At 44.6% G+C, this 27,541-nt stretch overlaps 1 protein-coding gene and 1 pseudogene across 2 annotated transcripts in view; one reads left to right on the top strand and one right to left on the bottom strand.

Moving 5' to 3' along the window:
- ARHGAP17 (Rho GTPase activating protein 17) overlaps positions 1 to 27,541 on the bottom strand; it is a 160,699-nt gene that overhangs the window by 102,724 nt on the left and 30,434 nt on the right. The window lies entirely within an intron of this gene.
- The window catches only part of LOC131501565 (leucine carboxyl methyltransferase 1-like), a 38,714-nt pseudogene that overhangs the window by 4,169 nt on the left and 7,004 nt on the right, over positions 1 to 27,541 (top strand).

The following is a 27,541-nucleotide window of genomic DNA, read 5'->3' as shown; positions in this document are numbered from 1 at the left end:
AATTACAGAAGTTAATCGGATTTCAACCGAATCCAAAAATGTCCCCCTTGAGGTGCAGGTGGGTCACAGGATCACCTCTCTGGAGAGGCGGCATTTTCCCAAGGGCTTAGGCCTTTCCAGCACACGGATTGCATCTTTGCAGCCATGCCCAGAGAGCAGGGCTTGAGATCGTGATCTGAATATTTGAAGGTGGGGGCTGCTGCTTTCCATCCTCAGAGAAGATGTGTCACTTTAGAATTAGAATATTCTGGTGAGGATAAATTAGCTGCCCAACTTGCCCATCAGGAAGGTCCTGTAAATCGTGGATTTTCTGCAACCCTCTCCTCATGTTTTCAAAAAAGCAACAAATTAAATTTTGGAAAATATCTATGAAAAACAATGATTTCAAATCTAGAATACTAATTTTTTTAATGATTATGTTTTTAAGATTTTTTTAATTTTTTAAACATTATTATGATTGATGTTTTGTTTATTTATTTTTGAGGGGGGAGGTGGAGGAACAGAGAGAGAGAGGGCGAGAAAGGCTCCATGCCATCTACGTGGAGCCCAGTGTGGGGCTCGGTCCCACAAACCATGAGATCGTGACCTGAGCCAAAATCAAGAGCCAAGCGCTTAACCAACAGAGCCACTCATGTGCCCCTAAGATTTTTTCTTAATTTGTTTTGTTATTTTTTTAATGCTTATTTATTTTGAGAGAGAGCGTGTGCGAGTGAGCGTGTGCATGCGGGGTTGAGGAGGGTGGCAGAGAGAGAGGGGGAAGGAAAGAATCCCAAGCAGGCTCCACTCTGTCAGTGCAGAGCCTGATGCGGGGCTTGATCTCACAAAATGTGAGATCATGAGCTGAGCTGATACCAAGAGTCGGATGCTTAACTGACTGAGCCACCCAGATTCCCCCCCCACCCCCAAGATTTTGTTTTTAAGTAGTCTCTACACTCAACGTGGAGCTCGAACTCACAACCCTGAGATCAAGAATTACATACTCTTTGAGCCAGCCAGGTGCCCCTTAATGGTTAATTTGTTAAAGGGCAAAAGTGAGTACTTTTCCCTAACTCATTAGTCTAATTTGAATATACTGTACATATAAGTTTTTGTCTCCATTTTTTTTGTTGTTGTAATGGCTGAACAGTATTCCACAATATGGTTTTAGTTTATGTGACTGTTCTTCTGTTCATTTGGGTAGCTATGATTTTGCTATTAAAGCAGGGCTGCGATAAACATCTTTGCATGTGCGTTTCAGTTTTCTAGTGAGATGGATTTCAGGGGAGAAGCGTTTGCAAAGTGGTCCTCGAAAGAGGTTGTGTCCGTTTCTGTTCTCATGGTAAAAGAGATGCTAAACACAGAATATTCTCAGCCTCTTAAATTGTTTGTCAGCTGGCAGGTGGATAATACCTCTTAAAAAATTTTTTATTTTATTTAAAAAACTTTTATTATACTCACTAGTAAGACTATTTTTATTAAAAAAATTTTTTATGTTTATTTTTGAGAGAGAGAGAGAGCAAGCGGGGAAGGGGCAGAGAGAGGGAGAGAGAGGATCCGAAGCAGGCCCTGTGCTATTAGCACAGAGCCTGGCACGGGGCTCGAACTTACAAACTGAGATCATGACCTGAGCCGGAGCCAGACGTTCAACCGCCCGAGCCACCCTGGCGTCCTAAGACTGAGCATTTTTAGTTCTTCACTCTCTCTGATAATTTTTTACATGAGCCTTTCTCCTTATCATTTTCCTAACTGGGTTTTTGGTTTTTTGTTTCATTTATGTTTTTATTGGTCTGTAAGATCTTGTCATATGTATGGTAGTAGTCCTTTGCCTACGTATGTGTTCCATTATTTTCTCTCAAACTGTTGCTTGTCTTTAAGATGAGCTTGTACCATACATTTCATGATGCAGAAATTCTGAATCTTTATGGTGCCAAATCTGACAGTCTAACTTTATGGCTTGGGGCTTTTGGGTAACGTTTTATGAGACCATTTTCAATCACTGCCTTTTCTTTTAGCACTTTTATGGTTTTGGCTTCTATTGCTTAGAGCATTCATCTATCTTTATAATTTTGTATGTTATAAGTTAGCAGTTTTTGTTCCTACACTGTCCGTTGATGGTCTGTATCCTCCATTGATTTGAAATATCACTTACATACTAAATTCTTATGTATACTTTAGCACAGCAATGCGTAGATCATTCTTGACTTCCAGTCGGAATTGCTTTTTTCATTTCGATGCGTAAACATTTTGACTTGCGAAGTGTTAGTCGTGACTTGCCAAGAGCTCCTCTAGCTTGGGGTAAAACATGGTTGTATCAGGGACTAGCACAATCTCCTTAGTTCATTTGAGCAGCTGTACTCCAGGAAGAAAGAAAAGAAAACGATACTAACCAAAGCATGTGTTTGAGTCTGTGAAAGCAATAGTTTTTCAGGGAGTCCCACCCTGTAGACTTCTACATACTTCTCATTGGCCAGAATTGGGCAGGTGACCTCACCCCTAGCTGCAAGAAAGTGTGGGAGGGGAGAATTTCTCACGGGGCAGATTGATACCTCAAACAAAATGGGGGTAAGGAGGAAGGGGTAAGTGGATATTGAATGGGGAACTGGGAGGGTCAGCTATATCGCTCATCTTTCTTGTTCTTCAGAATTTCCCCAGGTATTCTTAAGAGACAGAGGGAGAGGGGAAAGAAGAAAATGGAGGTGGGAGAGCAGGGTAATGATTTATAGAATAAAATGCTCAGGTCTTTAGTGTTCAGTTTGATGAGTCTTAACAAGTGTATATGGTTGACTCTTGAACAGCATGGGTTTGAACTGCACTTATATGTGACTTTTTCGATAAATGCAGTACAGTACTCTAAACGTATTTTCTTTATGATTTTCTTAATATTTTCTTTTTTTTAGTGCTTATTGATTTTTGAGAGAGAGAGAGAGAGTGAGCATGTGCATGAGGAAGGGAGAGGCAGATGAGGGAGAAAGAGGATCCAAAGTGGGTTCCGCACTGACCGCAGAATGCCCAATGCAGGGCTCGTATCCATGAACTATGAGATCGTGACTTGAGCTAAAGTCAGACACTTAACCAACTGAGCCACCCAGATGCCCCTCTTAATATTTTCTTTAGCCTACTTTATTGAAAGAATACAATATATAATAAATCTAACGTACAAAATACATGTTAATCAACTGTTAAGACTTCTGGTCAATAGTAGTCAATTTGTAGTTAAGTTTTTGGGGAATCAAAAGTTATACTCAAAGTTTTGATTGCACAGGAGGTTGACACCCCAACCCCTGTGTTGTTCAAGAGTCAACGTACACGGTATATCTGTGTACCACCGCCCAAAACAAGATATAAAATATATCTGAAACTCTAGAAACTTCCCTTGTTATATGTTTCTAATTAGTCTCCTTACCCTCACCAGTCATTTTCTGCTTTCGAAATCTGTGGTAGATTAGATCTGCCTGTTTTCGAATGTCATAGAAATGGGGTCATACATATGTATTATTTTGTCTTCTTTCACTCAACTGTGTTCCTTGAGATTCATCCATGTTGTTTGCGTTATCAAAGATAAAGCCAGGGGCACCTGGGTGGCTTGGTCACTTGAGTATCTGACTCTTGATTCCGTATCAGGACATGATCTCATGGTTTGTGGGATTGAGCCCCATGTCTGGCTCTGCATTGACAGTGCAGAGTCTACTTAGGATTCTCTCTCTCTCTCTCTCTCTCTCTCTCTCTCTCTCTCTCTATGTCTCCCTCCCCCACCCCCTGCTCCTCCTCTGCGTGTGCATCCACACACACACACACACACAGTCTCTGAAAATAAATAAACATTAAAAAAATTTTTTTAAAGATAAAGCTAGATACTAGTTCACGTGATGAGGACAGAGTTCAATCAGTAATTAACTATTCCAATAAGAAAAAGAGTCTAGAGTGAATGAAACTCAACTTCAGTTTGTACAGAGGAGATTTTATTTTATTTTATTTTTTTTTATTTTTTTATTTTTTAATTTTTTTTTTCAACGTTTTTTATTTATTTTGGGACAGAGAGAGACAGAGCATGAACGGGGGAGGGGCAGAGAGAGAGGGAGACACAGAATCGGAAACAGGCTCCAGGCTCCGAGCCATCAGCCCAGAGCCTGACGCGGGGCTCGAACTCACGGACCGCGAGATCGTGACCTGGCTGAGGTCGGACGCTTAACCGACTGCACCACCCAGGCGCCCCAATACAGAGGAGATTTTAAAGACAGAATGAGGGAGTAAAGTGGGGGTGAATAAAGTCAGAAGTAAAAAATTACAAAAGCCAGGAAAGGTATTGGTTCATGTGAAACCACCTGGATTTGCTCACTGGGAGACAGGGACCTGATCTTTCAGTGTTGGCTAGAAGAAACAATGGATGCTTTTGGCAGCCTTGAGTTTTCTCGGGCAGGCACTAAGGGGTACCGGAATCATCCTAGGGGTGGAGCCTTGAGCTGTTAAAGTCTACATTAGTGTTCGTTCGAGTCTCTATACAGTAAGTCAAGGTTGAAGCCTAGTCGAGAAGAGGGCTCGAGGAACCTGGCTAGAGTTTGGTCAAGGAAAGAGTCTTTGTCAGTGTAGTTTGTTCCTATACATGTATGAATACACCATGATTTGTTCGTGTGTTCTCCAATGATAGGACATTTGAGTTGTATCGAAGTTTTTGGTCATTGTGAATAGGCTACAAGGGACATTCTTATACAGGTCTTCAATTTCTCTCAAATAAATGTCTAGGAATAGAATTGCTTAGTCACAGGGTGGGTATATATTTAACTGCTAGACTAATTTCCAAAGTCGTTTATCGCTTTCCACTTCCCACCAGCAATATATTGAAACTCCAGTTGTTCAACATCCTTGTTAACATCCTGTATTGTCAGTGAGGGTGAAAGAGCATCTCAGTATGGTTTTAAATTGCATTTCCCTGGTGACTAGTGATCTTAGGCATCTTTTTGTGTGCTTATTGGACATTCCTACATCTTTCGTGAACTGTCTGTTCAAGTCTTTTGCCCATTTTTGTTGTTAATGGTTTTTGGTTTTGACTCATTGGAGTTTATTATATATTCTGGATAGCAATTCTTTGTCAGATAGATATATTGTACGTATACATACGTGGGTAGGAAAATTAAAATTGAAAATATTGACAATAGCATCCAAAAACCTAAAGTGGGTAGGAATAAATATAATGAAAGACGCAAAACAACTTTACACAGAAAACCGTAAAACACTGTTGACAGGAATTCAAGAAGACTGAAATAAATGGGAGATACGCTTTGTTCATGCATTGGAAGATTTGATGTTTTGAGATTCCTGTTCTCCCTGACTTGATCCGTGGAATCAGTGCAATCACCGTCAAAATCCTAGCCATCTTTGTTTTTTTTAGAAGAAATTAACAGATTGTTTCGAAAATGTATATGGAAACGTGAAGGGTCTTGAATAGCCAAAAAAGTCTTCAAACGAAGAGCAGAGTTGAAGAACTTAAACTGCTTCATACTGCTTAATTTGAAGACTTGCAGTAAAGCCACAGCAATCAAAGTCTTTGGCATAAAGATAGATCAGTGAAACAGAATAAAGAGTCCAAGAAATAGACCAAACACAAGTACTGTTGGTTGATCTTCACCTAGATTGTCAAGCCAATTCAGTGGGCGAGAGGGACGTCTTTTTAATGAATAATTCTGGGTAAAGTGGATATTCAAGTGGAAACCAAATGGACCTTAGCCCCTACCTCGTTCTGTACACATTAATTTGGGATGGATCATAAACCGAAATATAACAGCTAGAACCATAAATCTTTTAGATGAAACCATGAGAGCATATGTTGACAACCTTGAGGTAGGTAAATGTTTTGGATACAGAACCAAAAAAAGCACTAGTTACAAAGGAAAAATGGATGCACTGAGAAAATGAACAGGCAAGACAGACTGGGAGAAAATATTCAGATTACATGTGCTTAAATGTTTTATTTTTTCCAAAAGAACTTTAGCATTATTCAGGCCCATGACATCCTGTTACTATATTCTGTATTAACTGGGTTTTTTGTTTGCTTAAGTCAGATAGGAGACATTGTACCATGGGAACTTTCTGATTGACTTCTCCTACTTAACTCACCCTCTTGTGAATGTTGGTTCCTTTTTCATAAATGCCTTGCCCACTAGTCAATGAGTACTTACAGTGGAGGCAGTAGATTTTAGGACATATTAACCCTTGTAAAGTAATTGGGTGTTAGCTGAAGCCAAAAGGCAATACCAGTAGCCTCTGTCAGGAAGAAACGATAGCGTGTGAGTTCATTGAGGCTCAGTTTTGTTTTCGTTTTTTTTAGGTGATTCAACACTTAAGGCCTTGCGGATCTACTTAAGAAAGCAACAGAGCTCACAAGAAAGGAAACAAACTGAAAGTCTGTTTAGGTACAAAGTCTGTTGCCCTTAAGACTTTGCTTCCTGCCTTCCATGTATAACCAAGAATAAAACTACCAAGAAATAGAAACAAACAAAAAAAAAAATGAGACTGAAAAAAAGAACAATAAAATTAACAATAAGTGGTAGAGCAGTATCTTAGGCTAGTATGCAGTATGTAGTTCAAATTTCAAACTTAAAAATTGATGCTAAGAGTATCGGATTGATTTTTGCAATTGCATTTAAGTACATTGTATGTATGTGTATGTGTGCATACGTTACATATATATGTTTAATGTACATATATATGTGTGTGTGTGTACATATATACACACACACGACCACGTAAACACACACACATACACACACACACAGATATCATTTAAGCAACTGAAGTGTCGGGGGAGGGATCCAAATCCAGGTGGGTAAATAGGTCGAAAAGCAATAGAATGAAATTTTTTTTTTTTAATTTTTTTAAAGTTTATTTATTTTTGAGACAGAGACAGAGCATGAACAGGGGAGGCTCAGAGAGAGAAGGAGGCACAGAATCTGAAACAGGCTCCAGGCTCTGAGCTGTCAGCACAGAGCCCGACGCGGGGCTCGAACTCACGGACCGTGAGATCATGACCTGAGCCGAAGTCGGCCACTTAACCGACTGAGCTGCCCAGGCGCCCCTAGAATGAAATTTTCTACAGGGGTCTGCAGCTTGAGGGACCGACCTTCACCTTAGTCTGTAAAGCAGTGCCTTCCACGGGGGGTCATTATGAGAGTTGTAGGCGTTCCGTTCCTATCGGTCAAGCATTTGGAATGATGCCTGGCATTGTAGTCAGCTCTCAGGAGTGTTGATAGAAGTAAATGAACCTGGCCTCGATCCTCACTGGCTGGGAGAGTGCGGAGGGCCCCTGCCCTTTCCTTCAGATGAAGAAATCCCTGGCGGAGAGCATGTCACACCTTTCCTGTTGTAGGTGGTACTCATGCCTATAGGGCAGAGTCAGTAAATGCTCTCGAGTGAGTAGGCGGTTGGCCCAGATCAGTGTTTCCCACGGAAGGAATGTGAAATGACTTTAGGTGGCACACAGATGTTTGAAATTTTAATAGTTAGGTATTTATTATAGTGTGTGTTAGAAGAAAATCCCAGGTAGCACGTCAGACCCGAGTACTAAAAAAAAGCGAGTTGATTTAGAGAAATGTTACACTGAACAGGTGGTACGTGAATGTCATGAAAATTTCAAAAGCAATAGGGATTGACCGAAGACTGCGAAATAGGTCTTTCCAAATCGGAGATTTTTGATTCTTTGGGTTTTAAACAAAGTCAGGATACACAAAAAGAGGGGATATTTTCTGGGTTTGGGCAACAGAGAACTGTGGTGGGGACAGACAGACAGCAGCACTAGGTGCACAGCGTCAGTGTAGAGGTGACCACTGTTCACCTTTTGGTGCCTACTCTGGGAAGTCTTGATATGTGTACTGTACATGTATGTATATTGACGTGTACGTGAATGTACGCATTCATCTAACAGAATTGGGAACATTCTGTACATAGAATTTTGTAGCTTGCTTTGTTCACCTGATACCGTAACCCCAGGTTCAGTGTTCTTACCGAAACCTTTTTGTGTTCATTCTTGACTATTTCCTTAGGGTAAAATCCTAGAAGTGGGATTGTTTGGGCATCGCATAAATATTACTCTTCAGCTTTGAGTACCAGCAGCCGAAGTGCCTCGTGGCATGGCAGTGACAGTTTACAGTTCTGGCGGCTCAGGTGCCCTCTTTCTCATCCTCACCAAAGCCAGGTTCTATTAAACGGTTTTGTTGCTGATTTGATAGCAGATTTACTGCTTGCTGTTTCTGCTTTCATTTTGCATTTTTTGGTTTCTTTATTTTGTATATTCAGTGATCACTTGGCTCTTTGGTGAACTGCCCATTTTTGGCCTTTCTTCTGGGATATTAGGATTTTTTTCCTTACTGATTCATAAGTTCTTTATGTTTTCAGGATGTTTCTATGTGATGTCACAGGTACTTTTCATCGCTTAATATTTGCTTTTACGTTTGCTTATGATATCTAAGCTTACTGTTGCTCATGTGGTGAAGGCAATACTGTATTTGATCCATGCTGTGACACACGTTCTTACGTCTTTGCCATCAGCTGTGATTTATTCTCAATGTGTCCTGCAGTCACTGCCAAGTCGTGTTAGAGTTGTCATTACCTGTGCAAGTGGATGTGGTCATTGTTGCTTGCGGCAGGGCCGGATGACTACACCGTCAGCTCTTGGGTGCTTCTGCCCACGTGCCTTTTAAGGGCCATTTGCAGAAGGAGCACAAATCCTGATGCTGTTGGAGAACCATCCATGGATACCTCCTGATGAGATCAAGAAAGGCTCAGTAACAAAACCTGCACCTGGAGGGTCGGCAGCGTGGAAGGAAGTCTTGGAGAGGATGATGGTGATCTCTTGGGGATGCAGCCTTGCCAATGCCCTTGGCGGCCCGAAGGTCAATATTGTGTGGAAACTCACAGATACCCCAGAAGGGAAGACTTAACCCTCTTACTGCATTCATCCATTTCCTTTCAATCTGTTTAAATAAGCACAAAGGGGCTTTTGCAGGAGCGTCTGGCGGCTCAGTCAACAGAGCATGCAACTCTGGATGTGGTTGTGAGCTCAGGCCCCACGTTGCACACAGAGCCTACTTGAAAACTAATTAAACAAACAAGTAAACGGGCTTTTTCCAACAAGCACAAAATTAAAATTGTGAGCAATAAGAAAAACATTAAGCTAACTAACTGGCAGTGTTTCTCCTTTCTTTTTTCAGTCTTATAATTGATAATGTCTTAGATGAAATATGGCATATAGTTCATGGAGAAAAAGTTTAAAACATAGAGATAAAACACACACACACACCAGAAATCGCCAGTACCCTAGTACTTGTCCTTAGATACGCACATACGCACATACACGTGTTCACGGGCACATTGGCTACATCGGTTTTTGGCCCAACATTTTTCCCTTCACGGCGTGTCTTCAACATCTTGGCATGGCTGATCCTTCTAGTTCATATCTGAGATGACCGGTGTTTCCTTGTGTGGATCCACCATGTTCAGCTGGGCTCCCAGGGGCGACAGAATTCTAAGCTCTGAAACAGGTTGCCCATCTCCCTTTGGAACTCCCCATCAGCAGTGCTCGCTAGTTCTTTGACCCGGACTCTTCTTAGCAGTGCTCTGTAAATCTTCTCATGTTAGCCACTCTGAAGGGCAGATCAGTGACATCCTTTTCCTCCCAGAAACCACTGGCAGTCTTCTAGATCTGGAGACCAGAGGGAGACGCATGTTGGAAACATTAGAAAGTGGGAGTCGTAAGGACTCGTGACCGGATACGTTTGTGTTCTGTCCCCACCTGTTACGTTTGTGCACCTCGCCGTGGTTTGGGGCCGCTGCACGTGGCTGCAGAGGTCTCTCCCTGGCTCCCACCACCCGCCTCTCTAGTTTCTCCTTGATTCTCCGCTGTTCCCCAGCCTCCCTACCGACTTTCTGTTCCTGGAACATTCCAAGGCGGTTCCTGTCCAGAGCATTTCTGTCTGCTCTTCCTCCTGTCTAGAACGCCTTTTGCACAGCTTTCTCCAGTTCTGTAAGCACCCAACTCAGCCCATTCCCTTTTCAGAGAGGCTTTCCCTCTCACATTCTCTAACGTAGGTCCATCCGTCCTCCATGCTGTTGTCCTTCATCTGTCACAAGCCCTTCCTTATCTTTGTGGCTGGTTCACTACTGTATCCCCAATGGTTGGCACTTAGCAGACACTCACCAAAGATGGCTTGATGGAATCAATAGTATTAACTTGACGGAGGATACGGTTGAGAGGAGGGGAAACTGCTCCTTGTCATCCAGAGGAGGGCGGTAGTAAGTCCAACGCAGAGCTTGTGGAGGGGGGCAACTCGATCAGCTTTTCAGCAGGTAGGGCTGCTGGGCATTGGAGTGACTGCCTTCTTTGTGGTGCGTAGTCAGGCAGTGGCTTGGTGTTGTTGAAGGATTCTGGCATCGGATGTCAGGGCTGACCAGGTCAGTTCCAAGGCCCCCTCCAACCCTTACGTCCATGTTTGATGTTCGCATCACTAGTCTGTGGTTCTTGGACTGCAGACACGGCCTTTACCACTAGATGGCACTAGGTGATTCCTTTGAGGCCGGTGCTCCTCAAATCCGCCAACAGGGAGAACACCACCTTCTCTCTTTTTTTACTTATCGAAGTATAGTTGAGATACAATGTTACATTAATTTCAGGCGTGCAACATAGTGATTTGACAAATCTACATATTACTCAGCCCTCACCACGGTTAAGTGTCGTCACATCTGTCACCGTACTGTTACAACAGTATTATTGACTGTATTCCCTATATTCCACTTTTCATCTTTGTGCGTTACTCATATGACTGGAAGTTTGTACCTCTTAAGCCCTCTTTGCCTATTTTGTCCGTCCCCCCACCCCCTCTGGCAACCACCACCTTGTTCTCTGTGTTTAAGAGTCTATTTTGTGTGTTCTGAGAACAGACTTTTCATTGCATTTTACCCCAAACACCCACTTCAACAAAAGCTTCACAAAACCGTCTTAACTCTTACAGTGTGGAATGCATACTGATATTTTCTACTTCACTCTATTCGACTGCATTTTCACAGATGGAGACTTGCAAACTACTACACTGATTTTATTATACGGATGGGTCATGATTCATCATTTGAAAAGCACCGTTTTAGACAGCTGAGCCTGTTCACACTTGTAAAACTTGGACAGTCTGGGCCCGTAGCAAATCGTGTCCCTTAATGAGTACTTTGTGCATTTCCGTGCTGACTTGCTGCCTCGAGAAGCCAAAAGTATGTGCTTCCTTGTGTGTGTGTGTGTGTGTGTGTGTGTGTGTGTGTGTGTGCGTGCGCACGCGCGGATGTGTGAACGTGGACATGAGAGAGACTGGGGGGGATAGGTTTGTACAGGATTAGCACCGCCAAAGTCAAGGCAGCGGTAAGCCTTGTCAGTGGATGTAAAGAGAAGATCTCATATCTGCCTCTGGGAGCTCAGACTCTAGCTGCGTAACAGTCACGCACCCCTTCCCCTCTCAGCTTGGTCATCAAGAAACACGGAAATGAGCTCATACACTCAGGATATCACTTAGGATGCTTCAGGGTGTAGCAGGTAACAGAGGCTTGACTCCATTTGGTTTAAGCAATAAAGACATTTAGAAACTCTAAAAATGTCTGTTGAGAGGTAGAGCGGGGTGCAGGCCCACAGTGGCTCGGCCTTAAGGATCCAGGTTTCTTCCATTACATGTCCTTGTCCTAAGGCTGGTTCCACTCATGGTTGCCAGGAGACCTTAAGTGGTCATTGGGGTTTCAGATCCCTGGCTTAGAACACTAGAACTTTGATTCCCTGTCGTGTGGCCTGGGGAGAGGTTAGGTTACTGTAGCATTTTCCAGGTTGTAGTGCATGCCAGAGAGGGTAAGCTACAACGGCATTTTCTAGGTTGTAGCTGTTCTGTTTATTTGTTCCTGGTTTTTCCTTTTACTCCTTAAGGGACGTGAAATGACAGAAATGACAGAGCCGGGGGAAATACTTAGGGAGTCATTAGCGATGTTTACAAAACAATTCTAGATCTCCTTTCCTGTGGACCCAGAACTTCTGGTTGAGTAGAGTTGTCTGAATAGTTCTGGCCAGTGAGTTTGCCGAGTGAATAGATGGTTGCACGTCTTCTGGGTGAGCTATGAGGCGAGGTTATATGCTCTCCAGGGTCCTGGAAACGGAATTAGCAGTCAGAATAAAGAGAGGTGACACATGGCCGCCGTGGGAAGGGTGAGAGGCAGTGTAAGTGAGCACCTCGGCGGATGGCTGAGTCTGTTTACATTTGTAACGGAGTGCTAAATGGGAGTGTGTTGGCCTTGTGAAGTAGATGGTTTTCCTCCTTGACCTGGTTCCTGAGAACCTGAATCTACTGACGTCTACTCACCTGCCTCCTTTTTATCCCTTCCAGGTTTGCAGTAAGCATTGGCTACTGGCATGACCCTTACATCCAGCATTTTGTAAGACTGTCTAAGGAGAGGAAGGCCCCCGAAATTAACAGAGGCAAGTGACCCCCTCCCTCCTCACTATTCCCTCATCAGCTGAGAGGCCTGGGGTTTTAGGGATTCATTCCTTTTTTTTTTTTAAACAATACAAATTTATTATCTTACAGTTCTGAAGGTCAGAAGTCAAACATGGGTCTTACTAGGCTAACATCAAAGTGTCATCAGGGCCGTTTCTTTTGGAGACCATAGGGGAGAGTCTATTTCCTTTTCTTGTCTACCTTCTGAAACCACCTACATTCCATGGAAGATGACCCCTTCTCCATTTCAAAGCCAGCAGTGTAACATAGGGATTCATTCTTAACATGAGAGTTGCAGTGTTCCTTCTCTCCGGTAGTATATGAAAGTGCTTATTTCCCAACATCCTCACCAACACAGTGTATTATGAAACTTTTCATCTGTGTTAATCTGATCCATGAAAAACGGTATCTTACAGTAATTTTATTTTAGATTCCTCTTATTTTGGGGTGAAGTTGAAGATCATTAGGATTATTTTTTTTATATATTTTTTAAATGTTTATTTTGAGAGAGTTCACTTGCTTGCAAGCAGGGAGGGGCAGAGGGAGAGAGGGAGAGAGAATGAGAGAATGAGAGAGAGAATCCCAAGCAGGCTCCATGCTGTCAGCACAGAGCCCGATGTGGGGCTCAAACCCTTGAACCGTGAGATCATGACCTGAGCTGAAATCAGGAGTCAGACACTTGCTTAGCCAACTGAGCCACCCAGGTGCCCCAAGATCATTTTATATGTTTAAGAGCCATTTATATATCTTTTACTGTGAACTGTCTGTTCATGGAAGGAATGACTTTTTTTGGCCTTGTTAAAGTGATAGTAACACTGTTAGGCTGTACAAGTCATTTCTATCAAGGCAGTGAAAGGATTTGAGACAGGAGGGTGACTTAGTCTCAGCCAGATTGAGAAATTGGCCAAATGACCCTAGTTCTTGTGGGTGCAGGGCATCTTGGCCCTAAAGATGGATCCTATGGGTAGTTTCAATGAGAAATGCGAAGAAATTTTAAAGTAGTGCTTCCTGAGAATAAGGACATGGTACTTACTTTGAGCTGAGGGTGAAACCAGGCATCAGTAAGATTGGACGAGGCCTGGCTAAGAGGCCTTAAGCCTCCCTCCCGCACTCTTGAGGACGCTTTCCTAACAGATGCTGCAGAGGCAGGGCCCCACCATGGTGCCCTGGGTGCTGGGGGCCCTGGGCAGCAGGTCAGCCCTCCGGCTTTCCTTCTTCCTCTCCCTGGGTTGGCATCGCTAGACTAGGGCCCCACAGTAGGAGAGTGCTTCCCAAACAGTGTGTGGGGAGCATTTTAAAAATTTTTCCAATGTCCAGTCCATTGTGGATGATACTCTGTAACCCACGGTAAAAAGGATTTACTAGAAAAGTAAAATGGAAGAGACACGTAACATTTACTTATTTTTGAGACAGAGAGAGAGACAGAGCATGAACAGGGGAGGGTCAGAGAGAGAGGGAGACACAGAATCTGAAACAGGCTTCAGGCTCTGAGCTGTCAGCACAGAGCCCGACGGGGGGCTCGAACTCACAGCCTGTGAGATCATGACCTGAGTCGAAGTCGGACGCTTTACCGACTGAGCCACCCAGGCGCCCCAAAAGAGACATGTAAAAAGACAAGCTCAAATTATTTACTAGTAGAATCCATAGACATGAAATCCCTATGTCAAATTGCAGTGAGTGTCTATAAATGCCACTCAAATTTTGTTCTTAAAATAGTAATACTGTAAGCAGAAGGGCTTTAGAACCCAGATCAATTTTATCTTCCTTTGACCCTCTTTTATTTCTTGTCTCCTCTGTTCCAGCTTCCCACGCCAGAGCTTAACAAGTCAGTTTATTAGGCACCATTTGCCTGTGCACCGCCCCCCGCCCAACCCCGCCTGTGATGTTTTACAAACATCCAGGCTCTAACCCGCAGAGGATGGAGATGAAGGGAGCACGCTAAGAAACATGGCTGTCTTTGCTTTGACATTTGTCTGCCCCATTTCCTGACCCCAGAATACTTTCCAGCGGGTCTCCCAATTTTGAGTTTCAGCCGAATTCTGAGTAGCTTTCACTTAGCCACGAAAAGACACATTTCTAAGAGGGACATTTAGATCCATGTTTTGATGTAAAATATTTTTCTTTCATATGTAGAATTGGGGGGCGTTGCGTTTTCCTTAAGGTAGTTGATCCAACCATTAGATAGATTGTGCTTATGTTGGTTCAAATGGCTTTAAAAAAAAAAAAAGGAAGAGAATTTTAAAGTCGTTACTTCTCCCATAAGGTCTATGGATAACCTAAACCGCTACCCCTGAAGAAGGGCAGAAGGGTTGTGTTTTGTCCTCCTGGTGTGAACTTTGCAAGGCTTATTTCCATCATCACTGAGTCATGGCTTGTCTCTGTCTCTCTCTCAGGATATTTTGCTCGCGTCCATGGCGTCAGTCAGCTTATAAAGGCATTTCTAGGGAAGACAGAATGTCCCTGTGAGATTCTAAATCTCGGGGCTGGGATGGATACCACCTTCTGGAGACTAAAGGTAAATTTAAAAATACCGCCCCCTTGTTTCCCCAATTCTTTAATTTTGTGAAGGTTCCCAGCGGGTTCAAAAATGTCAGGGGCACCTTGGCGACTCTGTCGGTTGAGCACCTGACCCTTGATTGCGGTTCAGGTCATGATCTCTCGGTTTGTGGGTTCAGGCCCCGCATTGGGCTCTGTGCTGACGGCACAGAGGCTGCTTGGGATCCTGTCACTCTCTCCCTCTCCCTCTCTCTCTGGCCTTCCCCCATCTCTCTCGCAAAATAAGTCAGTAAACATTTTTTTAAATGTTAGAAATATATTCAAAAGGAATGTGGTGACTGCCTGTCTCGCCTCCCTGTCCCCATCTGCTTGCACCTGCTGTGCAACCACTGTCAGCCACGTACGTGATATCACCAGGGCCCTAGATATGTGCCTTGCTTCTTAGCTCCTCCTGTTACAAACAGGGCTTTTGATCCAAATGCTTGTATACATTCTCTGCGTGTGTGCGAGAGCCCTGCCAGTGGAGTAGCTGAGACCAGGGGCCCATGCATTTGCCGTTTTGACGACAACAAAAGACTTCACTGTCGTCATGATGGTGTCTTCAGTATAGTTTGGAGATTTGCAAGGCTGGGTGATGGTAACATGACACAAAGCCCTTTTAAGTTTAGTTATTCATTTTGAGAGAGAGAGAGAAAGAGAGAGAGACAGAATCCTAAGTGGGGCTTAGATGCGGGGCCTATCCCACGGAGCATGAGACCGCGACCCCAGCCGAAATCAAGAGTCAGAGCCCAACTGCCTGAGCCATCCAGGTGCCCCTTCATTCTCTGATTTGGTCCTTCACCTCCTTCATTAGGGTTCAAGAGCAGGTATAATTACACTCACTCACAGAAGAGGAAATGGGTCCAGTTAGTGGCAGAATCAGGACCACGGGCCTGGCCTTTGATTCCGGGCTGGACTTGTAGCACCAAACCTTTTCTCTACAACGATCTCACTGATTGCATTTTCTTTTTTGTAGGTTTGTACAGATCTCTCTGGTTCTTCTGTCAGGTCGGTCATGTGGCAGTCATGGGTACGTGCATTTCCCCAGATTCTTGCAGAAGTACACCAAGATAAACTAGAGCGTGTGGGCCTAATGCGACCTGAGTGTGTATTTTGTCCCTCATCAGCTCACCCGATGAGGTCTTTGGTCATCGGTGCCCCCAGCCTCTCTCTCACTGAGGCGAGAAATCAGTGGCCTCAGCACAGCCTTAGTATTAACCGGTTGCCTCTGCATTCTTCATTCAGGATAAGATAGCTAACGTTTCTGAAGGGCGTGCACATCCATGACCTCAGGAATGAACATGAGAGCTCTGCAGGTGGGGGGTGGGTTACCCAGACGGGGCAAGGCGGGCTCCGAGAGCTTGTGGCGTCCCCAGGTCGGACAGCCAGTGGCGCTGGAGCATGGAACAAACAACGGACTGCAGTTCGTCCACGTCCAGATTCCCTCCTTGTTCTCTCCAGAGAGCCCTGCGGCTGCTCGGGGGGTGGGGGTGGGGGGCTCTTTGCTATAGGTCGGCGGTGCCTCTGGGCCTCAGAGACCACGGTGTGGTGGAAGGAACTGGAAGAGAATGCAGTGGCAGAATGTGTGCAGTGTGAACAGAAGCCACGGGAGAAACTCCTCCTTTGGGCTTGACACCCTTTTCAACGTGGTCCCGTGGTTTGGTCTCTCCCCCCGCCGTGTAGGTGGGTTAATCATTACTAAATCTGAGATTTTTATTTCTGAGCAAGGTACACTGAAGCTCATGTGCCCCTTCCGAGGAAAAGGTTATCTGTCAGCAGTGAGGAAGGAGAATAGTGCAGGGTCTGAGAAATTTGGTGGAGTTTTTTCGTTTTGATAATGACATCGGTCTAAAGGGTTTTCAAAAACCTAAGTTTCTTTTTAGAAAAATGATGCTTGTTTGCTCTCTGGAGCAGGAGCTGAACGGGCCAAATTTAGGCTGCCACCTATGTCGGTAAATAAAGTTTTACTGCAACACAGCCAACTCCCAGTTCCTTCCATCTTCCCTATGGCTGCTTTAGCCCTACGGCAGCAGAGTGGAGAAGTCACAGCAGAGACCGTCTGGCCTGCAAAGGCTAGAGTACTGGCTGTTTACAGCAAGTTCGCTGAGCCCTGTTTTTGAGCTCTATGTGCTTCTGTAAAAGAGGAGGGGAGATCTCGTCGGCTAGTCTTGTTGTCTGGTGCACCTTCCACCTGGGAGGGTCCCCTGGCTGCACCAGCAGAGGCTTGGCTGTGGGTCACAGGCTTTCTGCTGCCGCTGGTGTGTGAGCTCGTTCTGTATGACGTCAGGCCCCAAGACCAGTCGAAGGGACAGTTGAAGGCTCCCACCTTCAAGCAGCGGGTGAGAGTAGGGTGCAGGAAAGCCAGTACAACCCCAGACAAAGAATAAAGGGTGAGTGAAACCCTTTAAGGGACCTCAGCTTCTTGGTGTCTCTTGAATCCTATTTCCACACGGCCAGAGGATCAAGGACGCAGGGGGTCAGTCTCAATATGGCAGCCTGTGCAGCGGTCGGCCACGTTGGATCTCCTTTGAGCCTACGGGATACTCTTCCTCACGGTTGTCCCCGGCTGCCCTGCGGTAGCTATGCACGGTCCCGGTTGCCTTCCGTGCCTCCTGTGACGTGGAGCTACTGGCGAGTGGAGTGGAGTGTCAGAAGGGCTCAGGGAATCCCAGAATAAAAGTTGAAGCGTCATGTCCCACAGCCATTTGTTGCCCCTTTCCCAAAGGCAAGAAAGAAGATGTCTGTTCCTTAAAAGCTCCAGGTGTGCCTTTTGGAAGCTTTCCCTCCATGGTGACCCCTTAATCGGCATTCTTAAGAGGGCAAGTAGCTGATGAGTGGGAAAGCTCTTTGGAAAGTCAGAAGTCCTAGACGAGCCATAGGATCGTATGCTGTCCTGCATTTGCTTTTGTTCTCCAGGCCTTCTGGAATTTTAGCGTGTCCTTAACTTCATATCGTGTGAGCGAAATCCTTAGAGGGTGTTCTGGAATTTCCTAGCAAAAGTCATCTTCTGGTATGCTCTAAACGTTTCCTCCAAATATCTTCGGACAGCTTTTTACCCGGCCCTGCCCTACACACGGGCAGGGGAGCGCGGCAGCACCGAGAGAGAACGGGTGAGATCGGTGAGCGTGTCTCTTCTGATGGGTCAGGAGACTGTCTTTGTCTCTGTCTTCCTGTCTCCCCCTTCCTCCCTCCCCCTTTGTCCCCCAGACCAGATCCCCTGAGATTTTCCAAGGGCTGAGGGGTAGCTGGCTCTCCCAGTTCTGACACTTGCCCTTAGGGTCACCTCCTACTGGAAAATGCTTGCTTGTGATTGCTGCCCCCCCGCCCGTCATGCTGTCGTGGGGGGCCGGCTCCCTCTCTGTCTCTGCTGTCCATCGCTCGTTACTGTGCACGTAAATGGTGTTCTGCGCAGTTGCTCAAGTCAGAAAGAGGGGTGTCATCCTCACCCCAGCTCTTCCTTAATCCCGGCCCACACCTGTGAGGCCCACCACCGGGTTCTGGGCACCAACAAGTGTCTTTTTCTTGGTCTTTTTTTCCACTTTAAGGAAGCGGCTCTGTACTTGTGGAATGTAAGTACAGGTGGATACGGAGGCGTTAGAAGAGCGCTTTGGGGGGGCGCCGGGCAGGTCACCAGGTTGTGGAGCACCTTGTTTCTTTCCCCAAGCCTCAGGGGCATCGGGAGCTGCTGCAGGCAACGCGCAGGGTGTCGCTGAGAGTCCAGACAGCGGTGTCCTTACAGTGTGTGCAGTTGGCGAGCTGAGGAGGAGAGAATGCGTTCGTGAATACGCACCGGGGCTGAGGGATTGATTGGACGTGACAGAGAATGTGCTAGGATGGCCAGGGGGCCAAGGGGAGACCAGGCCAGGGATGCAGAAGGGGGCTCAGGGTCGTGTGTGTGTGTGTGTGTGTGTGTGTGTGTGTGTGTGTGTGCGCGCGCGCGCGCGCGCGCGTCTGCCACGCTCTTTTACTGCAGCCCTCAGTAAAGATAAATGTACACCCCAGGCCAAGACCTAATTCTAAGTACCCATGTCAATAAGGTTTTTAAGTTTATTTATTTAACTTGAGAGAGAGAACCGGTGGGGGAAGGGCAGAGAGAGAAGGGGACAGAAGATCCAAAGCGGGCCCTGGCCCCCACGTGGGGCTCAAACTCACGAGCTGTGAGATCATGACCTGAGCCAATGTCAGACACTTAACCGACGGAGCCACCTCGGCGCCCCGTCCCCATGACAGTCAATGATAAAGGCACACACGTGGCACTTACTAAGGCAGGCCCCGTTCTGAGTGTCCCTTGTGTGTACTCATTTCCTCATTACTCCTCACAACCCCGTGAGGTGCTGTCCCTGTCTCTGCTTCGCAGAGGAGGGAAACTTGGCCCAGGGAGTGGAGTGACTTTGGGGCCTCGCGGCAGACAGGCGGTGGAGCTGGGATTCGAACCCCCGTCCCCTGCTCCAGAGCACCTGCCCTTTACCACCCGCTGTATCCTCCCCTCACAGAAAAAAGTAAACGTGTCACAAAACAGTACTCACCCCCACTGTGTGCGATGCTTCGGGATTTTTGCTGTTTTATTCCATTTTATCCCTCAAATGCTGGTCAGCATTGGTGTCCTGACCCTCTCTGATTCATCTCGATCTGCTTTTTGGAAAATCCTGTCAGGTCCTACTCCCCCAGCGCCTCCACATACCCCCACCTCCATCCCAGGCACTGCTCCCCCAGTTCAGGCTCCCCGTGACTTCTTCCCTGGACAGCTGTGAACCCCTGACGCCCGTCCTCCATCCATTCCCCACGTGGAGACCACAGTAATCTGGAAAATACATCTCTGCCCATATCGTTCCTGGATGTCAAACCCTTAAGTGCCCTGATGCTCTTCGGGGCCTAGTACTCGCTCGGTACGTGAAGGTGGTCAGTAAATGTAGGAGTGAATACATAATTCTAGAGCTTACTGCGTGTTTTTCCTCAGGATGAAGATCTTCTCCCAAGTAAATATTTTGAAGTGGACTTTCCCATGAGAGTCACGAGAAAGCTGCACAGCATCAAGTGAGTATGGCTTTGACCACAGGAGAGAGCCCGGCAGGATTCAGGGGCAGCGTTCAGGAGGCGGCCGGTCTGAACGCCAGAGACCTCATTTTAGGGGACTCTTCCCTTTTACCCCCTTCCCGCCTTCCTTCTGGCCCCAAGATCCCCATTCCAAACTGTCTTCAAAATGAAATGTCCCCTCCCTTGCAACTCTTCTGTCCGTTAACGTAATTTCTCTGAACACGTAATAGAAATGACCTATAGTGGTTTAATTTTAATCTGAAATTTAAAAAAGTGTTTTAATGTTTTATTTATTTTTGAGAGAGAGAGAGAGGGAGACAGAGTATGAGTGGGGGAGAGGCACAGAGAGAGAGAGAGAGAGAGAGAGAGAGAGAGAGAGACAGAGTCCAAAGCAGGGCCCAGGCTCCGAGCTGTCAGCACAGAGTCTGATGTGGGCCTTGAACTCATGAACCGTGAGATCATGACCTGAGCCAAAGTTGGACACTTAACCGACTGAGCCAACCAGGCGCTCCAATAATCTGAATTTTCATGTGTGCTCCGGCTACTTCTGTATCTCCAGAGCATAGAAAGGGGCCTGGCTCAGAGCAGATGTGTAGTAAATAGCGTTTGAATGAATAATGGGAGGCCAAATTGGCCATTTACTATATATGAGATAGTATGGGGGCCACCCTGAGTCCATGTTTTAAGAATTCTGCAGTTACAGATGGCGAGTTTGTGAATCTTTGCTGAGAGCTTTTGTAGCACCATGTGAAATGCTTCACTCAGATGATCTCGTTGAGTCCTCAGAGCCGACTCAGGAATGACATGCTTTTATTAGCAGTTGAGGAAACCAAAGCTCAAAGAAGTTAAGCTAATTTCCATAAGGTTACCTGTTGACAAAGGGGTAGAGCTGAAATTTAAACCCTGACCTCAAGCCCAAGGTCAGATTTTCTCAGTGGTTTTTAACATATACTTCTTCCCCTTCTTTTTAAACTAGTCATTTAAACAAAATCTTAAGTCTTACATTTAAAAAAATTTTTAGTAACCATTAAAACTTTCACCTTGTCCTTTAAAGATGTGTAATTCCCACAAGCTAGAAATAGTTTAAGTTTTTTTTTTTCTAACTTATCCTATGGAAACAAGTTTTGCCCTTTTCCAAATACAAGATTATATTACACGGAAGGTGCATTTTATCTAAAAATAATTTTTTTTAATAATTATTTATTTTTGAGAGAGGGAGACAGAGTGCAAGCTGGGGAGGGGCACAGAGACAGGGAGACACAGAATCCGAAGCAAGCTCCAGGCTCTGAGCCGTCAGCACAGAGCTCAACGCAGGGCTCAAACTCACGAGCTGTGTGCGAGATCATGACCTGAGCCGAACGAAGTTGGATGCTCAACCGACGGACCACCCAGGCGCCCCATGTAGCGTGCATTTGAGATGCGCTATGGCATCTGACGCTGTGCAGCCACAGAATACGACCTAGCTTGTTAGGACACCGAGTCAAATAAGAGCAGGTGGGCTCTCACTTAAGCCTAGAGGAGGTTTCTGGGGTGAAAGATGTGTGTATGGTGGTTGCGATACTGAAATCAGCTCTCGGATGTCTAATTTTTTGCACATTCTGGAGGAGAGCAGAGTCATCACCTAAATGTTACTGGACGTCAGGTCTGAGTAGGAATCGGTTTGTTTAGTTGTCTGTGATTAACAATGGTTAAAATTTTTAATTGAGTGAGCAGAAGCAGGAAACGAGAGACAGCTTGGAAAACACTGGAACATTTGGAAACATATCGCTAGCCTATCTTTGGCGGTTTCTACGTCTTGAGTGTTTCATGATCAGTTTGTGACTTGACGTCAGATTCGGAGAGTAACGCTCACTGACCTACTCTGAGAGCTGATCCACTGAATTTTTCATGTGTGTGCCTAGGGTCAGACGTGATTAAGCAGCAGGCCCTCTGGAGTCGCCCTTGCTTTGAGCAGTAGCGGTACCTACTGGCCATTTCGGTAGTGGGTGTTTGCGTTTTTTCAGTAACTAAGCTACTTGACTCATTTCTCTCTCTTTCCCATCTTCCCATAGATACAAGCCTTTCTTATTACAACCCATTATAGAATGACATTCAGAGGACACACTGCAAATTGGCAACTAAGTAATACAGTATGGGCTACCTCTCTGCTTTTCTTCCCCTTTCTTTTTAAAGATGGTGTGTGTGTGTGTGTGTGTGTGTGTGTGTGTGTGTGTGTGTGAGCGTGCGCGTCTGAGTCTGTGCGTGTGTGCACATGACGTCATAGAGTGTATACTTCTGCATCACATCTACTGTGAAGGAACTTGAAACAATTGTTTGTATGGCCCCTCTTAGATGTCCATAGGTCCCAATCTGAAATCTTTTGAAAAACATTTCAGTGAGTTGCAAACATTTCAAATATAGGAGCTTTTTCCCGAAAATCTTTCCTTGGAAAAATCCAGTCCGGCAGCCTCAGACCCTGACTCCTACATGGCTGCTTCGTTGAGAGGGAATGCACGTCCCCACCACTGTTGTCTCGTACCTGACCCGCTTCACCTGTTACGTTAGGTCCTTGGCCCCGGGGCTCAGTTTTTCCCCGTAAGTTTTCAGTATGAGTGTTTCCAACAACTCTTTCCTCCCTTCTAAGCCTTTAAAACTAAGGTCACAAACACTCTTCCAGAATGTTCCATTGTGTTCAGTGTGTGTCTGACAGAGAAGTTCAAGGGGCTTATTAATAATTCAGGTCAGAAAACATGCTCAGAGAGGATGGCCTTAGATGGTGGGCACAGATAACACAGGAAACGTCAGGCAACTAGACAGGCCTCTACACCAGCACAGTGCCCTCGTCACGCTCCTAGTGAACAGACTCCCACAGAAACTAATATCTCCTCCATCCTTTGTTTCCCTCGTACAAATTTTAAGTACAACCTCCTCAGGCTTTGCCATTGGCTGGCACATCTGCTTTCTCTACATCGTAGCCGTCATACTTTTCTGTATATTTGGTTAATATTTGCGTCAGAAGGATTAGCTGTAATGAAAGGGTTAGTTAGCACTTTGCATTGCCTTCGACCCATCAGTGTAGAAGCATGTGAAGTAGAAAGTAAAGACCCTGCGTGATCTCTCCCCCCACCACGATAACCACTGTGCAGGGTGTTTTCTCCTGTGGATGGACAGTGTACCTAGAGGCAGGTAAATATCACGCGTAAGAAAATACACATGTAAATAGAATCCCGTGCCCGGCCCGCAAAAGGTTCAGTAAATTTTTGGTGAAGGAATCTATGCATATATTGAATAAATAAATATATATGATGTAGACCAACATGTATTTGTTGAAAGAGTGAATCTATACTTCTATAAATAAATAAATACAGTTATATGTATAATTTTAGCAAAGCGAATAATTTACACGTACTGTTTTGAAACTTGTTCTTTGTGCATCCTAGGGAATCACGGCTGTCTTCATGTTGCCAGATTAGATCTACCTCGTTATTTCTGGTGACTTCGTAGTACTCCTCTGCATGGAAATTCCATTTTACTTAACGTATTCGCTACTGATGGTCCTTTAGATTGCCGCCTTCTTTATGGTTTCCTATTAAACAGTTTTGTAGAAAGCCTAGTTATATGTGCATATTCGCAGGAATTGCCAGTTCAAAAAATTGTACCTTATGAATTCTAATAGCTACTGCCAAGCCGTGCTTCAAGACCCTTTCGACTAATTTGTATTTTCACCAGAGTAGATGCGGGTTCCCTTTCCCTACACCCTCGCTAACACTGGCTACTACCATTTTAAAAAATTCCTGCCAGTCTGCCAAATCTATGAATTAAAGATTTTTCTGTAACTTTGTTTTAAATTTTTTATAACTTTGAACGTGCTAGTGAAACGGAGTACCCTTCCTTCCTTCTGTTGGCCTGTGGGATTTCTTGTAACTTTCCTCTGCTCATATATTTTCCAGTTGCATTGTTTCATTTCCTTTTCAATTTATAGGAATCCTTTACAACATAAAGCAATGTTCTTTGATATAAATCCCTCGTCAACTGTTGATTGGCAGATTTCTTTCTTAGCCTTTCACTTGGTTTTTAACTCTGGGTTTGTGTCTTGTGTGGGCAAATTTTCTAGTCCTGTCCTTGATAGTTTTTGATCTTGCCATCATTCTGGGAGAGGGACAGTTGAAATAAAAATTAATGAAAATACAAATGTGAATGAAAATTTGAGAAAAGTGATAGGCGATGATAACACTGACACATTTTCATTGAAAAATTGCCCTATTTCATTAAACCTTTGAGGCTGTGATTGCAAGAATCACACTATCTATTTACCGCCAGGAAAGAAAAGGTGCTGATAAGTTAAACCGAAACGTTATTGACCGATGCATCCTCATTTCAGAAATGTGAAACTGAGAAAAAATACGCATCTTGAAATTGATCATTTCTTAAAGCTGAAATATGCACGAGGTGAAACTTAAAAGTATATAAATGGGCACACAATGAAAAGTCAGTCCGAATGAGTGAATCAAGGGGGACGTCTGGGTGGCTCAGTCAGTCAAATGGCCAAGTCGTGATTTGGGCTCAGGTCAGGATCTCACAGTTCATGAGTTTGAGCCCTGCACTGGACTCTGTGTTATTAGCACAGAGCCTGCTTGGGATTCTTTCTCTCCCCCTTTCTCCACCCTTCCCCCGCTCTCCCTCCCCCCCCCCCCCCCGCCATCTCTCAAAATAAGTAAGTAAATGAACCTCCATGTACCCATCACTGAACTTTTAACTGTGGCCAATTTCATCTGTACCAGTGGTTCTAAAAGTGTAGTCCTGGACTAGTGACATCACCACTGTGGAGCATTGGTTGGAAATACAGATGTCTAGCTTTTGAAAGAATTTGACAAAATGTCTACTTCTGGAAGATCTGCTACATCAGAAACTCGGGGGGTTGAAGCCATCAGTCTCTTTTAACAAGCCCGCCAGGTGATTCTGATGACTGCCAAAGCTCGAGAACCACTATAGAAACCATGCTGTCCGATCTCTCTGGGAGTATTTTCAAGCAAATGTTATCATTGTATTTGTAAATACTTTAGAAGCTATTTTCTTTTAAACATAGTATCTCACAAATTGGCACGACATTTAGAGAGTGGCCAGCCGATCGGTACCAATACTTAAATATTTTACCCTTTGACCTCCTAATTCTACTCCTAGAGACCTACTTAACTGGACGGGTGCTTCATGAGGTCTAAACAAAGATGCTCATCGCAGTGCCTCAGATGGAGAAAATTTGGAGATACCACAGGCCTAATCGTGAGGGCTTGGCTGAGTAAGTTGTTTTATCCACTGATGGAATGCTAGGAAATCATTACAGACGATGATGTCATTGATATTACTGTTAAGTAGGAGAAGCAGTTTTCAAAAGAAGAATTGGCCCTCCTTTCTTTTTCCTGTGTGATGTGTGTGTACGTATTTGTGTGACAGAAAATGTGCTTATGTTGTGTGTATGGGTTTATGTTGTATGTATAGAAGAAAGACTGGAATGTTCTATACCAAAACATTAATAGTTGGAAGATGTGATTTTCGTTCATTCCACCCTCCTCCTTCCTGATTTTTTTTTTTTCCTTTTTGCAGTGGGACATGTATTTCTGTAATGGAGAAAAAATAATAATTGAATTTTGAAAAGAAATCCATTGAAATGATCTCCTCTGGATGAATTTCTGTTGAAATGATAATCTCTTCTTGGCTTTCCAGGTGGACACCTGTTGGATTCAAAGAGCTATGCCATTATCGGAGCAGATCTCCGAGACTCACCTGAACTCGAAGAGAAGCTAGAGAAATGTAACGTGAATCCACAGTGAGATCTTGTTTTAACCTCTTACGCGTTTGTGATTTCATGTGAATACGAAATAAGGTCAGGTGAAAGTGCAGCATGATACCCGTGTTCCGTTTTTAATTCTGAGATGTTTATCATTTCATTGCTATGAGGGAGGTTTTCTAAGTCTTTGAGAAGCAATGTTTCTCCTGTTTTCACATCAGAATCACGTGTGTTGCTTTTATAACATACTGATGCCTGATACCATAAAGTTTGAGAGAAGGTAATTATATGTATAGAAACCTATAACTGCAGGGCACCTGGGTGGCTCAGTTGGTTAAGCGTCCAACTCTTGATTTCCGCTCAGGTCATGATCTCACGGTTGGGGAGATCGAGCCCCATGTCAGGCTTTGCGCGGAGAGCTTGGAGATTATATTAAGTACGCGTGTGAAAGCAGTTGAACGGAAATTGGCGCAGAAGCTATAATCTGTAGATTATTACAGTTGCAGTGGTAACCAGCAGCAACCCGCTGCGAACGTAGAAACACACCATTTGGGCAAATGTGCTACATAGCCAGGGAAATAATCACTTACAAATCAGGAGAGCTCTTGGGATGCCTGCGTGGCTCAGTTGGTTAAGCATCCAACTTCTGATTTCGGCTCAGGTCGTGATCTCCTGGTTCATGAGATTGAGCCCCACATTGGGCTCTGTGCTGACACAGCCTGCTTGGGATTCTCCCTCCCTCTCTGTCTGCTCCTCCCCTGCTTGCCCTCTGTCTCTCTCAAAATAAGTAAATACACTTAAAAAAAATTAATCAGGGGAGCTCTTGATAGGCAAGTTTGCCTCACTCCTGGAGATCTACAAAATGGATAAGGAACAGCAGCTATCACAAGTATTAGAATTACATTCATAATTCTCTGGGGTTCATTTGTGCTCTGTGTTTTCCTCCGTGGGCTGTTTTTGCTTCGCTTAGACTTCTCTTCTGAAAAGTATTAATCCTGTTTTTAACATTGGCGATGCCTGCCTCTTAAAAATATATTGTAAACGTGTTTAACTTTTCATTTTAAAATAATTCAAATTTGTAAAAAAAGTTGCAAAAATTGTACAGGAAATTCCCACGTAGCCTTCTTCACCTGGCTTCCCCATGTGGTAATACCGTATGTAATAATCGGTACCTTTTACATTAAAAGGGTTTTTGGAGGGGCACCTGGGTAGCTCAGTTGGTTAAGCATCCGACTTCAGCTCAGTTCATGATCTCATGCTTCGTGGGTTCGAGCCCTACGTCAGGCTCTGTGCTGGCAGCTTGGAGCCTGGAGGCCTGGAGCCTGCTTCAGATGCTGTATCTCCCTCTCTCTGCCCCTCCCCTGCTTGTGCTCTGTCTCTCAAAAATAAATAAACATTTAAATAATTTTTTAAATAAATAAAAACGTTTTTGGAACTGTTTTTCTCTAATTACCAACCTATTGAGGTTTTGAAACTTTTTTTTCCACTCACTTTTTCTAATCGTTCCTATTGATATAATCTGGGGGTTTAGACTTAGGTTAAAAAAAAAAGTGCTTACTTTAAACTTCCTTTTAATGTTTTTCTTTCTGATTTTCAACTTCATCTGCAACTTGGACTTCATTGTCTATCCTCTGGATTTAGTTCTCTCATTCTTTGTACCATGACCCAGTTGGGTCCAGAGAGCATTTGTAGATATATGCATACATATGTGTGTGTGTATTTG

This window comes from Neofelis nebulosa, chromosome 18 (genome assembly GCF_028018385.1).
Source record: "Neofelis nebulosa isolate mNeoNeb1 chromosome 18, mNeoNeb1.pri, whole genome shotgun sequence".
NCBI classification, from domain to species: domain Eukaryota; kingdom Metazoa; phylum Chordata; class Mammalia; order Carnivora; family Felidae; genus Neofelis; species Neofelis nebulosa.
Note: the sequence above shows the minus strand (reverse complement) of the source record. Positions and strands in the feature narration are given on the sequence as shown.